The sequence below is a fragment of the Oncorhynchus keta genome, chromosome 27 (assembly GCF_023373465.1).
Source record: "Oncorhynchus keta strain PuntledgeMale-10-30-2019 chromosome 27, Oket_V2, whole genome shotgun sequence".
In the NCBI taxonomy this organism is placed as follows: Eukaryota; Metazoa; Chordata; class Actinopteri; order Salmoniformes; family Salmonidae; genus Oncorhynchus; species Oncorhynchus keta.
Genome location: NC_068447.1, coordinates 14,288,817 through 14,303,854, shown reverse-complemented (window position 1 = coordinate 14,303,854; position 15,038 = coordinate 14,288,817). Strand labels below are relative to the sequence as shown.

At 42.6% G+C, this 15,038-nt stretch overlaps 1 protein-coding gene across 1 annotated transcript in view; it reads left to right on the top strand.

Moving 5' to 3' along the window:
* The first annotated feature begins 13,126 nt into the window (after positions 1-13,126).
* Positions 13,127-15,038, top strand: part of si:ch211-180f4.1 (uncharacterized protein LOC100144405 homolog) — a 15,268-nt gene continuing 13,356 nt past the window's right edge. Inside the window, exon 1 of the mRNA XM_035738068.2 lies at positions 13,127-13,369. The gene's annotated coding sequence lies outside the window, so the exon portion shown is untranslated. The remainder of the gene's footprint in view (positions 13,370-15,038) is intronic.

Here is a 15,038-nt window from a genome sequence, read left to right as displayed (position 1 = left end):
ACGTATCTACAGTCCAGAGACTTATCTATAGTCCTACAGTCCAGAGACTTATCTACAGTCCTACAGTCCAGAGACTTATCTACAGTCCAGAGACTTATCTACAGTCCATAGATATATCTACAGTCCAGAGACGTATCTACAGTCCAGAGATGTATCTACAGTCCTACAGTCCAGAGACTTATCTACAGTCCATAGATATATCTACAGTCCAGAGACGTATCTACAGTCCAGAGACGTATCTACAGTCCATAGATATATCTACAGTCCAGAGACGTATCTACAGTCCAGAGACGTATCTACAGTCCAGAGATGTATCTACAGTCCATAGATGTATCTACAGTCCATAGATGTATCTACAGTCCTACAGTCCAGAGACGTATCTACAGATTCCAAACATAATAATGACAACATATTGCTGGTACATTCATAAGGGTAGAAACAAACAAGTAAACTCATACTTCATTACAGTGGAATTACAGTTTTACCAAGACTTACTTATCAGTACATACCTGGTAATATGTGAATCATAAAATAAGGTGCAACCTACATAGGTTTCACAACTGACAAGCAGAATGAGGGTCTGTGTCAAAGCTACAGTACATTAGTAAGTGACTGGTGCCAACTGCTAACATTAAAAACCTATTCCTCTAAAATGACACAGAACGTACTCTGACCTAGATATAATGGTGGGCGGCTATTTAAAATCTCAAATGGTCCCATAAAAATTCTGTGAAATGAGCCTCTCTGTACCCTAACAGTCCCTTTATCCATCAGAAGCAGACTATTTCAAACCAGTTCAGCAATTTTGTCTCCTTGAACATATTGAATTGTATTAGCCTATTTTTTAGCACTTTGTCCTTCACTAATGAGTAAGGTTACCACTAAATGCTGTGGGTCAAGACATAGTCCTAAGCATAATATGCTGAATAAGTACAGTAACACAGAGTGACTGCGATAGAAAGTTCACAAAATGCTGTGGCACCACTACAGAATTACAGTACAGCATCAGTGAATGTGTTTTGACTCAGTCCTCGGGCAGCGAATAGACAAAGACCACACGATAGAAATCTAGACTACTAAACAGACAGAAAAGCTAAGAGCTATAGTAATTTGCATGCTTCTTTCCTGGTTAATGAGAATAATAATTAATATGAATTAATTACATTTCTATAGCGCTTTTCATAGAATCTTAAAGCGTTTCAAGAGCAAAAAACAAACAACCAATATAGCATGACAGGTCGACCAATAGAGGCCCAGTCTTTGAAAGTGGCATCCTCCGAAGATAGAGAGGGTCAGTTCATGGCTTGAGAGAAGGGATCTGGACAGAGGATGTAGGTGATGTTATAAGAGTCTGGGAACCATCCTGACTCATATAGCCACTGAACTTCTCCTCTTCCACTCTGTGTAACACCACTTAGGTGAGGCCTCAGCAGCTCTGGGCGCCATAAAGATCACCGCACAAAGTTGAGAATAGTACCAAGCCAGTCGTCCTCACTACAAGCCCTCTCCCTCACCACTGCTGTATGCCTCCATCTTGCATTCCTCTCATGCTTCAGGCGACTCCTCAAATGATGTTAAACCAGAGGACAAAAGAGAGTGGTGGATGAAAGGAGAGGAGAGGGCAGAATTCAAACACGTCAACCGTCTGTTGATGAGTCAGCACTATGCTCTAATGCTGGATCAATATCCTGACCGACAGTAAACAATAACAATTATAATACAACAATAACTAGCTCAACTAGGCAGAAATATACATTACATCACAGATGAAATCATAAAAAGGAAAACATTTTTTTAATCAAGATGAGCTTTGAATTATTACGAGTAAACTGTTTATAAAAAAAACTGATGAATGTAACATCTTCAGTTAGTTTTCTGGTTTATATAACATATATTTGATTTCAAACCCAATGAGTTGGATTCCTCTAGCATTCAACATAGCAATGCTATCACTTCTCTGTCTAACTTGTATCATCATACACAACACTAGTGTCGTGTCTTTACTATCTTTAACTGAAGACTGATAGTTTTTTATCAAAGATTCTCTGTAATTAGTTACTGCACGATCAACTGATTAATCACATAACTATTTAACTAGGAAGTCGGGGCACCAAGGAAAAATATTCAGATTACAAAGTATCTGATCAATTAGTCTTCGAATTAATGAATTATTTACTGTACCTCACGTTAGTCTCATTCCAAACGTCGTAAATGGTTGGTTATCTGCACGAACCCAGTCTTCACTATGAGTCATCCATACATCAATTGTCTTAAATCATTTATTTATTACTAAGTCATCCACAGAAATGCATAAACAAACAAACAAACAAACATGGTAAATGTAATGATAGGAAAATGTGCCCTAGTGGGCTAAACCGGCATGGCGGCTTGTTAGATAAAAAGGGGAAGTGGGGGTCGACTAATAAGTCACTACAGGGTGATAATTACAACAATTAAAACGCTAATCCTTTACACATGAACGCTCACTCATTCGGGAACAATTGCAATCAATACAAATATTTAAGCTCAGTGTGTCGTCTTGGTCGCTGGTGAAAAGTTTGTGTCTTTCGTAGAATTGTCCGTCTCTCTCTCTCTCTCTCTCTGTCTTGGTTAGAGGGGATAGTTCAAAGTGACATTCGTTACAGAATGGATGATGTCGTTGTTCGCATTGAATGATAACGAATTCCTAGCTGCAGACTAGTAATTAGTATCAAAGACTTGTTCTTATTCTGTCGGTATCAATAGTCTAAGAGTTTAACCACGTGGTATGGTTAAAAGATTCAGCAATGGTCTGCAACCTTTAGCCATCTCGTAATTGAGGTAAGCTCTGTCTGCTGATAATTTCTCAAAGTTGGGATTTATTCGGAATGGCAGAAAAGGGGCTGTCCCAGGATGTCTGACCCTAACTGGGCTCAGGGGCGGTCCTCTGATTTAGTTCAAATCAAAAGGGAATTGTATTTTTCTTCATTAAACAGTCCACAATCATATTACACAATTATACAAACAGTATCATCCTCACTCATTCATCTTATACAACAATTAGATGTAAACCTCATATCTGAGGCTATTATATAAACAGTGTTATGGTAATGTGGCCACACCGTCTCCCATGAGCTTCCCCAAGTTGTGACAAACGGACCAGTACGTAGCTGGATTCTTCACCGATCTTTTACACTTTCTCCAGAACATGAAATGTGTTTGTACCTCAAGTTCTGTGAGGTGGAAGGATTTACTTTGTCCTCTATAAAAGTTTACCCTCTCTCTACTATGTGGCCATGTGGCAGGGTCTTCTCAGGAATTTACGACCTCTGACCACAGCAGCCTAGTTGAAGGAGGCATGGGGGGGGGGGGGGGCAGGGAGAGGGGGATGGGGTTGCTATACCCAAAAAGGCCAACGTCATGACACTAGAGATACATACAGTGCCTTCAGAAAGTATTCATCTCTTGACTTATTCCACATTTTGTTGTGTTACATCCTGAATTCAAAATGGATTAAATTGTTTGCTTTTTCTTACCCATCTACACACAGTACTCCATAATGACAAAAAGAAAACATGTTTTTATACATGTTAGCAAATGTATTTAAAACGAAATACGGAAATATTCCATTTACATAAGTATTCACACCATTGAGTCAAAACTTTGTAGACGCACTTTTGGCAGCGATTACAGCTGTCTTTCTGGGTACATTTCTAAGAGCTTTCCAGACCTGGATTGTGCAACATTTTCCAATTATTCTTCAAGCTCTGTCAAATTTGTTGATGATCATCATCGCTAGACAACCATTTTCAGGTCTTGCCATACATTTTCAAGTAGATTTAAGTCATAACTGTTACTCGGTTACTCAGAAACATTCACTGTCTTCTTGGTAAGCAACTCCAGTGTAGATTTAGCCTTGTGTTTCAGGTTATTGTCCTACTGAAAGGTGAATTCATCTCCCAGTGTCTGTTAAAAAGCACACCGAACCATATTTTCCTGTAGGATTTTGACTGTTCTTAGCTCCATTCCGTTTATTTTTTATCCTGAAAAACTCCTCAGTCCTTAATGATTACAAACATACCCATAACATGATGCAGCCACCACTATGCTTGAAAATATGGAGACTGGTACTAAGTAATGTGTTGTACTGGATTTGCCCCAGACATATCACTTTGCATTCAGGAGAAAAAGGGAATTGCTTTGCCAATTTTGTTTCAGTATGACTTTACTGCCTTGTTTACAAAAAGGATGTATGTTTGGAAATATTTTTTATTCTGTACAGGCTCTCTTCTTTTCACTCTGTCAATTAGGTTAGTATTGAGGAGTAACTACAATGTTGTTGACCCATCCTTAGAGTTTAATGGCTGTGGTAAGGGAAAACTGTGACTGTTTTAAAGTCACCATTGGCCTCATTGTGAAATACCTGAGTGGTTTCCTTCCCCTCCGGCAACTGAGTTAGGAAGGATGCCTGTATCTTTGTAGTGACTGGGTGTATTGATACACCATCCAAAGTGTAATTAATAACTTCACTATGCTCAAAGGGATATTCAATGTCTATTCAAAAAAAATCCCATCTACCTATAGGTGCCCTACTTTGCAAGGTATTGGAAAACCTCCCTGGTCTAAACAACTTCCATATACACTGAGTATACCAAATATTAGGAACACCTTTTGTCCTATATTAGAACAGCCACAATTTGTCAGGGCATGAACTCTGCAAGGTTTCAAAAGTGTTCCATGGGGATGCTAGCCCATTTTGACTCTGGACTAATGCTTCCCACAGTTGTGTCAAGTTGGCTGGATGTCCTTTGGGTGGTGGATCACACACAGGAAACTGTTGAGCGTGAAAAACCCAGTAGCGTTGCAGTTCTTGACACACTCAAACTGGTGTGCTTGGCACCTACTACCATACCCCATTCAAAAGCACTTAAATATTTTGTCTTGCCCACTCACCCCCTGAATGGCACACATAAACAATCCATGTCTCAATTGTCTCAAAGCTTAAACCTGATTATTTCACCTGTCTCCTCCCATCAGCTACGCTGATTAAAGTGGATTAACAGGTGACATCAATAACCGATCATAGATTGATCAGGTGAAAACTGTCATGGAAAGAGCAGGTGTTCCTAATGTTTTGTACACCCAGTGTATGTCAGTACATACAGTAAGTACCTTGTAATACACTACATGGACAAAAGTTTATGGAACCCCATTCAAATTAGGAAATTTGGCAATTTCAGCCACACCCATTGCTGACAGGTGTATAAAATCGGGCACACAGACCTGCAATCTCAATTGGCAAACATTGGCAGAAGAATGGCCTGTGAATTTCAAGGTCATTGGATGCCACCTATTCCTCTAAAATGACACAGAACGTACTCTGACCTAGATATAATGGTGGGCGGCTATTTAAAATCTCAACTGGTCCCATAAAAATTCTGTGAAATGAGCCTCTCTGTACCCTAACAGTCCCTTTATCCATCAGAAGCAGACTATTTCAAACCAGTTCAGCAATTTTGTCTCCTTGAACATATTGAATTGTATTAGCCTATTTTTTAGCACTTTGTCCTTCACTAATGAGTAAGGTTACCACTAAATGCTGTGGGTCAAGACATAGTCCTAAGCATAATATGCTGAATAAGTACAGTAACACAGAGTGACTGCAATAGAAAGTTCACAAAATGCTGTGGCACCACTACAGAATTACAGTACAGCATCAGTGAATGTGTTTTGACCCAGTCCTCGGGCAGCGAATAGACAAAGACCACACGATAGAAATCTAGACTACTAAACAGACAGAAAAGCTAAGAGCTATAGTAATTTGCATGCTTCTTTCCTGGTTAAGCCAGAGGACAACAGACAGTGGTGGAGGAGAGGAGAGAGGGCAGAATTCAAACACGTCAACCGTCTGTTGATGAGTCAGCACTATGCTCTAATGCTGGATCAATATCCTGACCGACAGTAAACAATAACAATTATAATACAACAATAACTAGCTCAACTAGGCAGAAATATACATGACATCACAGATGAAATCATAAAAATTTTATCAAGATGAGTTTTGAATTATTACAAGTAAATGTTTATCCTAAATAAAAGACATGAATGTAACATCTTCAGTTTTCTTGTTTATATAAAATATTTGATTTTAAATCCAGCGAGTTTGATTCCTCTAGCATTCAACACAGAAATTATATCACTTCTTTGTCTAACTGGTATTATCCTACACAACACTAGATGCGGACAGCATTAAATACATTTCTCTATGGCATACTGGAATTCACTTTGAGAATCTCAGTATCAGAATGACTCTGAAGTCCTAAGGCATTTGGATGTTTCTGTGTCACTTGCAACGTGACTGTCCCAGAGTGACAGACTGAGGCCGACCAAGCACAATAAAGTCCCGACCCGGGAGAATTAATATTTGCCTTCCTAATCCAACTTAATCCCGGATTTCAAGGGATGTGATTGTTTTTCATTCAGCGCTGGGGAGCTGAAAGACAGACACACAGGTCTGAGGTCTCACACATTAACCAGAGTGTGTGAAGGAGCCCTATAAACACAAACAACTTATTTGCTCTCAGGACTGTGTACACTGAGGTTGAATTATCAGAGAGAAGTCTGTAATTTCATCATGGTAATGCAACAAAGATATATCAACCTGAGATAGAAATGTACATTTTGAACATATGACCTTATCATACATTTGATATGTTCAGTCATTTCAATGATTATTTAATGTAGAATAATCGTGAAGACATCAAAACTATAGAATAACACATATGGAATCATGTAGTAACCAAAAAAGTGTTAAACAAATCCAAATGTATTTTATATATGAGATTCTTCAAAGTAGCCACCCTTTGTCTTGATGACAGCTTTACACACTCTTAGCATTCTCTCAACCAGCTTCATGAGGTAGTCACCTGGAATACATTTCAATTAACTTGTTAAAAGTTCATTTGTGTAATTTAATTCCTTCTTAATGCATTTGAGCCAATCAGTTGTGACTAGGTAGGGGGGTATACAGAAGATTTGGTAAAATACCCCTTTTTTAAACTTTTATTTAACCAGGTAGGCCAGTTGAGAACAAGTTCTCATTTACAACTGCGACCTGGCCAAAATAAAGCAAAGCAGTGCAACAAAAACAGCAACACAGAGTTACACATAAACAAACATAGTCAATGATACAAAATAAAATAAAAATAGACAAATCTATATACAGTGTGTGCAAATGTAGAAGAGTAGGGAGGTAGGCAATTTAGCATTAATACTGGAGTGATAGATGTGCAGATGGTGTTGTGCAAGTAGAGATACTGGGGTGCAAAAGAGCAAGAGGGTAAGTAATAATATGGGGATGAGGTTGTTGGGTGTGCTTTTTACAGATTAGCTGTGTACAGGTACAGTGATAGTTAAGCTGCTCTGATTGCTAATGCTTAAAGTTAGAGAGGGAGATATGACTCCAGCTTCAGAGATGTTTGCAATTCGTTCCAACTCATTGGCAGCAGAAAACTGGAAGGAAAGGTGGCTAAAGGAAGTGTTGGCTTTGGGGATGACCAGTGCAATATACAGTGGGGCAAAAAAGTATTTAGTCAGCCACCAATTGTACAAGTTCTCCCACTTAAAAAGATGAGAGAGGCCTGTAATTTTCATCATAGGTACACACTACAAAATGAGAAGAAAAAAAATGCAGAAATTCACATTGTAGGATTTTTTATGAATTTACTCCACCACAGGAGCCTCTGTCTGGCTCTAATGCCACGGTGCCTGGACAGGCCTGGACAGGCTGGTAGCCCAACACGGTGACATGTTGGTGGAGGAGTGGGGGAGTGTGTTCTGGGCCATTTCAGCCCAGGGGACGTATCTCACCCACTCCCCTGGCCAGTCCTGGCAATACGACCGCAGAAAGCTACCCACCTCCTGGTTCACTCTCTCCACCTGCCCATTACTCTCCGGGTGATACCCCGAGGTCAGGCTGACCGAGACCCCCAGACATTCCAGAAACGTCTTCCACACTCGGGATGTGAACTGGGGACCCCGATCAGAAATGATGTCCTCAGGGACCCCATAGTGCCGGAAGACGTGGGTGAACAGAAATTCCGCAGTCTGTAGGGCCGTATGGAGACCGGGCAACGGGATAAGATGGCAGGACTTAGAGAACCGATCCACAACGACCAGGATCATTTCCCTGAGACGGGGGAAGATCAGTGAGGAAGTCCACCGATAGATGAGACCACGGCTATTGTGGAATGGGGAGGGGCTGTAACTTCCCTCTAGGCAAGTGCCTATGAGCCTTGCTCTGGGCGCACACCGAACAGGAGGAGACATCCTTAGCTAAGATGGGCCACCAGTACTTCCCCCTAAGACCCCGCATTGTCCTCGAAATCCCCGGGTGACCCGACACGGGTAGACTATGAGCCCACCGAATCAATTGATCATGAACAGCAAGCGGCACGTACCTATGACCCTCCGGGCACTGTGGAGGCGCAGGTTACCCCCTTAGCGCCCGCTCAATGTCCGCGTCCACCTCCCATACTACGGGTGCCACCAGCCTAGCAGCCGGAATGATGGGAGCAGGATCGATGGACCGATCCTCGGTGTCGTAGAGACGGGACAGCGCATCGGCCTTAGTGTTAAGGAAACCTGGTATATACGAGATCGCAAATCTGAATCTGGTGAAAAACATGGCCCACCTTGCCTGACGAGGATTCAGTCTCCTAATAATTGGATATACTCCAGGTTGCGGTGGTCAGTCCAGATGAGCAAAGGGTGCTTAGCCCCCTCAAGCCAGTGTCTCCACACCTTCAGGGCTTTAACCACAGCTAACAGCTCCCTGTCCCCCAAATCATAGTTTCGCTCCGCCGGCCTGAGCTTCTTCGAAAACAAAGCACAGGGGCGGTGCTTCGGTGGCGTACCCGAGCACTGTGAGAGCACGGCTCCAACCCCAGCTTCGGACGCGGCCACCTCCACTATGAACGCCAAAGAGGGGTCCGGATGCGCCAACACCGGAGCGTCGTTGAACAGCGCCTTCAAACGGAGGAAATCTCTGTCCGCCTCTGCCGACCACTGTAAACACACCGGCCCCCCCTTCAGCAGAGAGGTAATGGGAGCCACCACCTGACCAAAACCCCGGATAAACCTCCGGTAGTAATTGGCAAACCCTAAGAACCGCTGCACCTCCTTTACCGGGGTCGGAGTCGGCCAATTACGCACGGCCTTGACACGGTCACACTCCATCACCACCCCCAAAGTGGAAATGCGATAACCCAGGAAGGAAACGGCTCGTTTGGAAAACTCACATTTCTCAGCCTTAATGTACAGGTCATGCTCTAGCAGCCGCCCAAGTACCTTGCGCACTAGAGACACATGCGTGGCACGTGTGGCGGAGTAGATCAAGATATCGTCAATATACACCACCACACCCTGTCCTTGCAGGTCCCTGAGAATCTCATCTACACAGGATTGAAAGACGGCTGGAGCATTCTTTAACCCATACGACATGACGAGGTACTCATAATGGCCAGATGTGGTACTAAACGCGGTTTTCCACTCATCTCCCTCCCGAATACGCACCAGATTATACGCACTCCTGAGGTCCAGTTTCGTGAAGAACCGCGCTCCGTGAAATGATTCCACCGCCGTAGCGATGACAGGTAACTAAAACCCACCGTAATGGAATTGAGACCTCGATAATCAATGCACGGACGCAGATCTCCATCCTTTTTCTTCACGAAAAAGAAACTTGAGGAGACGGGTGACGTGGAGGGTCGAATGTACCCCTGTCCCAGAGATTCCGTGACGTATGTCTCCATAACCAACGTCTTCTCCTGGGACAATGGGTACATGTGACTCTTGGGCAGTGCAGAATTATCGCGCAATCCCCCTGTCAATGGGGTGGTAATTGGGTCGCCTTCTTCTTACAGAAGGCAATAGCCAAATCGACATACTCAGCAGGAAGGCGCACGGTGGAAACCTGGTCTGGACTCTCCACCATCGTAGCACTGATGGAAACTCCTGGGGATCTATCTGTACTAACGGAATCCTCAACCTCTGGGCAAGTCCGCGATCTATAAAGTTCCCAGCTGCTCCCAGCTGCGCCTGAATCGACTAGAGCCTTATGCTGGAGAGAAGGAGAAAATTGGGGGAAACAAATTAATAAAAACATGTGACCAACAGGAAGCTCTGGGTGAGTGTGGTGTTGACTCACCTGGGGTGACCGAGAAGTGTTCTGCCTGCCCTCTCGACTCCCAGATGAACTCCTCCAGCACCGACCGGAAGTGTGCCCTCTCCGGCCACAGCTGGTGCAGGAGGAGCCTCCTCCTCCGGTCCCCCTCGATGCGCCCCCTAACTCCATTGGTATGGGAGCGGGAGGGCCAGGAGGTGGAAGAGACAGGACCCTTTCAGAACGTCCGCGAGCAGCCAGCAGATTGTCCAGCCTGAATGACAGGTCTATGAGCTCGTCCAGGATGAGCGTGGTGTCCCGACAAGCCAGCTCCCTGTGGACGTCCTTTCTCAGGCTTCACCTGTAATGGTCTATTAGGGCCCTGTCGTTCCAACCCGCCCCAGTGGCCAAGGTCCGGAACTCCAGTGCGAAGTCCTGCGCGCTCCTCGTCTCCTGCCTGAGATGGAACAATCCCTCACCCGGGTAGTGGCCCCTCGCCGAGTCGGGCCCGATCCAGACGGCATTGGCCCACTCCAGGGCTCTACCCGTCAAGCAAGAGACGATTATGCTCACGCTATCCTCGTTCGAGGGAGTCGGCCAAACGGTGGCCAGGTAAAGCTCGAGTTGGAGCAGGAATCCCTGGCACTCCGCCGCCGCTCCATCGTACTCCCTCGGAGGTGCAATACGCAGCGCGCTGGTTTCCGGATACCGCTGGAGGAGGTTGTAGAGTTGTAGGTGGGGGGTTGGAGGGGAAGTAGGGAGACCACTCCTCTCCCATTGGTCCATCCTCTCCATCATCTGATCCATCGCCGATCCGATGGAGGATGGACGTATGATGAAGGACACGCTCCATCGTTGGGAGAGGGGTGGTTGCTGCTCCTGCTGACTCCATAGTTGATGGTGTGGGCTTCTGTTAGGCTTCGAAGAGTGATGGGTGTGGAGTCAGGCGCATAGAGCAGAGGATTCGGGAAAAAAAACATTCCGCAACAATCACAGCAAACAAAAGAGGGTAACGCCGAACACAGGCGTAAAATATTCCAAAATGTACAACACCGGTACATACACTTTACAGCGGAAAATCAATGACAGGACACTCCTGAACCAAACCCTGCAAACAAGCCCGCACGAACACAGGCGGGCTAACTGAACTTAAATAACCTAAAACCCCAAACAAGGAACAGGTGAAACCAATTAGACCAAACAAAACGAAAAGGGGAAAAGGGATCGGTAGCAGCTAGTAGGCCGGTGACGACGACCGCCGAGCGCCACCCGAACGGGAAGGGGAGCCACCTTCGGTCATAGTCGTGACACAAATAAGTAAAGAGAAACAAGAGTACATCATTACATTAAGACATCAAAGTTAGTCAATCCGGAAAAAGTCAAGAATTTTAAAAGTTTCTTCAAGTGCAGTCGCAAAAACCATCAAGCGCTATGAGGACTTGGATTAACACAATGTGCAATTTGAACACAGTTCAACACAGATGGTTGCTAATAATGGGCCTCTGTACACCTATGTAGATATTCCATTAAATATCAGCCGTTTCCAGCTACAATAGTCATTTACAACATTAACCATGTCTACACTGTATTTCTAATCAATTTGATGTTATTTTATGGACAGAAAATTTGATTTTCTTTCAAGAACAAGTACATTTCTAAGTGACCCCAAACTTTTGAACGGTAGTGTACATGACAAACAGTCTTCTGTAAATGCAATCCTTGGATCCTTAACCTCGATAGTACTACCTGGTTTAAATAAAGGTTAAGAGTGTCTGGGATATTAAATGGGTTTTGGGGATAACAGGGTTGGGAATCAAATATAAAATTTCATGTCATATCTAATCCTTTTGGATTCTTCTCAATCCACTTTGCTATTGTCTAGTTTTCATATCACTTACTGACCTCAGATAGTAATTGAATTGCTTTGGAATGTTGAAATACAGAGATTGTGAATAAATAAATCGTTGCAACTATTGCATGATGGATGAAACACATGGAACCTAAATGCATGACAATACATAGCCCCATATTAAAACATACAATACCTAAGTAAGCAATATTATACTTTAAAGTAGGTAGGTAATAAAACATGTTACATTTCATACATGATAAAAAAAAATAAAGGTAAAGATGCCATTGCTGGAAATTAGCTTTAAAACTTCAACAATTTCTCTCAACCTCATGGAAAAATGTGTAGAATAGCAGGTTGGATTAAAAATTTAGAATTGCCTGTCCATGGTATCTCTTGCCTGTGAGTTGTAGATCTTCATCACCCACTGGTGAATGAAGGAATTGGATAGATGCCACAGCTACACAAACTGACATGCAGGTTGTCATTTAGTGGCTTAGTGGAGGAAAAACCGTCTGAAATGGAAACAAATGGGTCGCTTTGACAGTGCATGTTCGTCCTTTAAAGAACCACTGCTATATGTCAACAAAGGATTAGCGGTTGCTATGTAGACGGTGTAAAGAGGAGAGTATGATGAGAACGCAAAACTACAACTCATATTTCATTCTGTGATATATCATTTTAACATTCATAATTTCATATAATAATGCGAGGTAAGAAAAGTACATAATAAATCATAACAATATCATAATCCACCAATAACAATGCTGCCATCAAAAATGCACTGTGTTTGTGTACATAATAAATTACATTGTGTCTCTGTATCATGTTTGGCACATTACCTTTATACTGGAAAACATGACCTCACTGAAACTATTTCTCGTTTACAGAAAGTGAATGACCTAATCGATGACCGAATCATAACATGACTTACAATTCTGTCTCATTCTTTCTGGCGCATCGGTAAACATTAGGGCAGGATGAAAACTGAAGCATTACATCATTGTTTGAGAGAAAGCACGATAGCCTCCTCCATGTGATTGGAGGATACTCGTGGCCCAATAATTCTATTGGCTAATGATAGTAAAACAGGCGGACTTTAGCGACGTATTCTGTGGAGCGCGCATAGTGCTTCAAATACAGTGAGGAACGTCGGGCCAGGTTATAATGCACTGATGTTATGATTTTACAGAAGTCGGTTATTGTATTGTAATGCGAGCTTCGAGATAGCGAGAAAGGTTCAAATTCAACATCCGCAAGGTTATTACGACCGAAGATGTCGATATTGGTCATTTAATTTTCAAGGTGACAGCGAAATTCTTGTAACCAAGGAGTGGAAGACATCGTTCAATTGGAAGCCGCCTGCATTTGGTACAGAGGTAAGGGCGTTATCCAGTTACAGTAGACTACAGTAGACTAGCCTACTCTGTTCCTCTCCTCAGTGTGGCAATTTAGAAAAAGTTTCAAAATGCTTTGTTTGATTATAATATCACATTTTGTCTGAGTAGCCTATGTATCTATCACATCCCTCTCTGTCTGTGACTGTGTGGTTTAGGTTACGGTGATACTCAAGTTGACCAATAATGTTGCCTCACAGTCAGCCTTTAACCTTGGAAATGCTTCTTATTAAGATTATCAACCATCATCCATATTCATCATCTTTGGATGCATGTTTATAGGACAACACAAAGTAGCCTAAACATATTCTCATAATGGAATGTATGTATTTTCTTTGCAGGTTTATAGATCATGCTCATCATTCCGATATGTTGTAGTACATTTTCTGGATTACACAGGTGCCCAAAATAATAAACAGCAACTACCTGGCTAGATAAATTAAAATACGTCAGACACATTTTGAATGAATGCTTTCGGTTGTGCAACTGACTAAGTATCCCCCTTCACTGTGTCCCATAAATAAGTAGCCTCCGGTAAGGTTAAACTGCTACAAGTGATATACAGTATCATGATATGTAAATATTATTTTATTTCCGATCATTTGATTCAAAAGGCAATATGTGTTCTCAGACTTCAACTTGATCATGTAATATTCATTACCTGAACATATATTATATGCTTTGGCTGACAAGTCCAGAGGGTCTGTACCTAGGGCTCATTAAGCATCTAATTGTATCTTATTTGACAGTTTAGAGCTCCAACTTGGGGAGCTATTCCCCAAAGGCATGGATGGTTATTTTGAAGAATTCATGCTCTTGACCTCCTTTTGCAACACAATTAGTTTTACTGCTTCTTGACTTATTGAATGTCCCCCACCTAAATTGTTCTCCACAAATATAGGATCTGCAAAAAACAGGGCCGGATTATCGCATTTGGAGCCCCGGGGCACCGACCACCAGGGGTCCCCCACCAGATTATTATATATATATATATATATTTTTTTTTTTATGTGTGTGTGTGTGGGGGGGGGCTTGCAATTTTTTAAATTTTTTTTTTACAAACTTCCAAATTGAAGCCCATCCCCACCCCTCAGTTGTTGGAAACTTGGTCTGAAGTTAAGTGACTGATGAACTTACCTTTGCTCAGAGACATATTGGACCCAGAGAATGTGCATTGGACAGTATAAAGGATCTTGCAAAAAAACGTAAATCATCATCAGCATCACTTTTCAGTGTTAGGGCTGCAAAAAGAACAGATGCCACCAGATATTTAATGCAACTCACGCTAGCTTCTCTGAGATGAACATACTGAAAGGGCAATCAACTGCTCTTTGATATCTTGCAATTAGGCCCATACAGTATATCTAATGAATCGCATGCTGTGTGAGACCCATGCATGTACTTACAGGCATCGTGCTGGAAATACAGTTGAATACGTTATTCACTCTCAAATATAAGTAACTGCCAAAATAAAGGAAACATCAACCTAAAGTGTCTTAATAGGGCGTTGGGCCACCATGAGCCAAAACAGCTTCAATGCACCTGGGCATATATTTTACAAGTGTCTGGAACTCTATTGAAGGCCTGCGACACCACTCTTCCATGAGAAATTCCATCATTTGGGGTTTTGTTGATGGTGGTGGAAAACGCT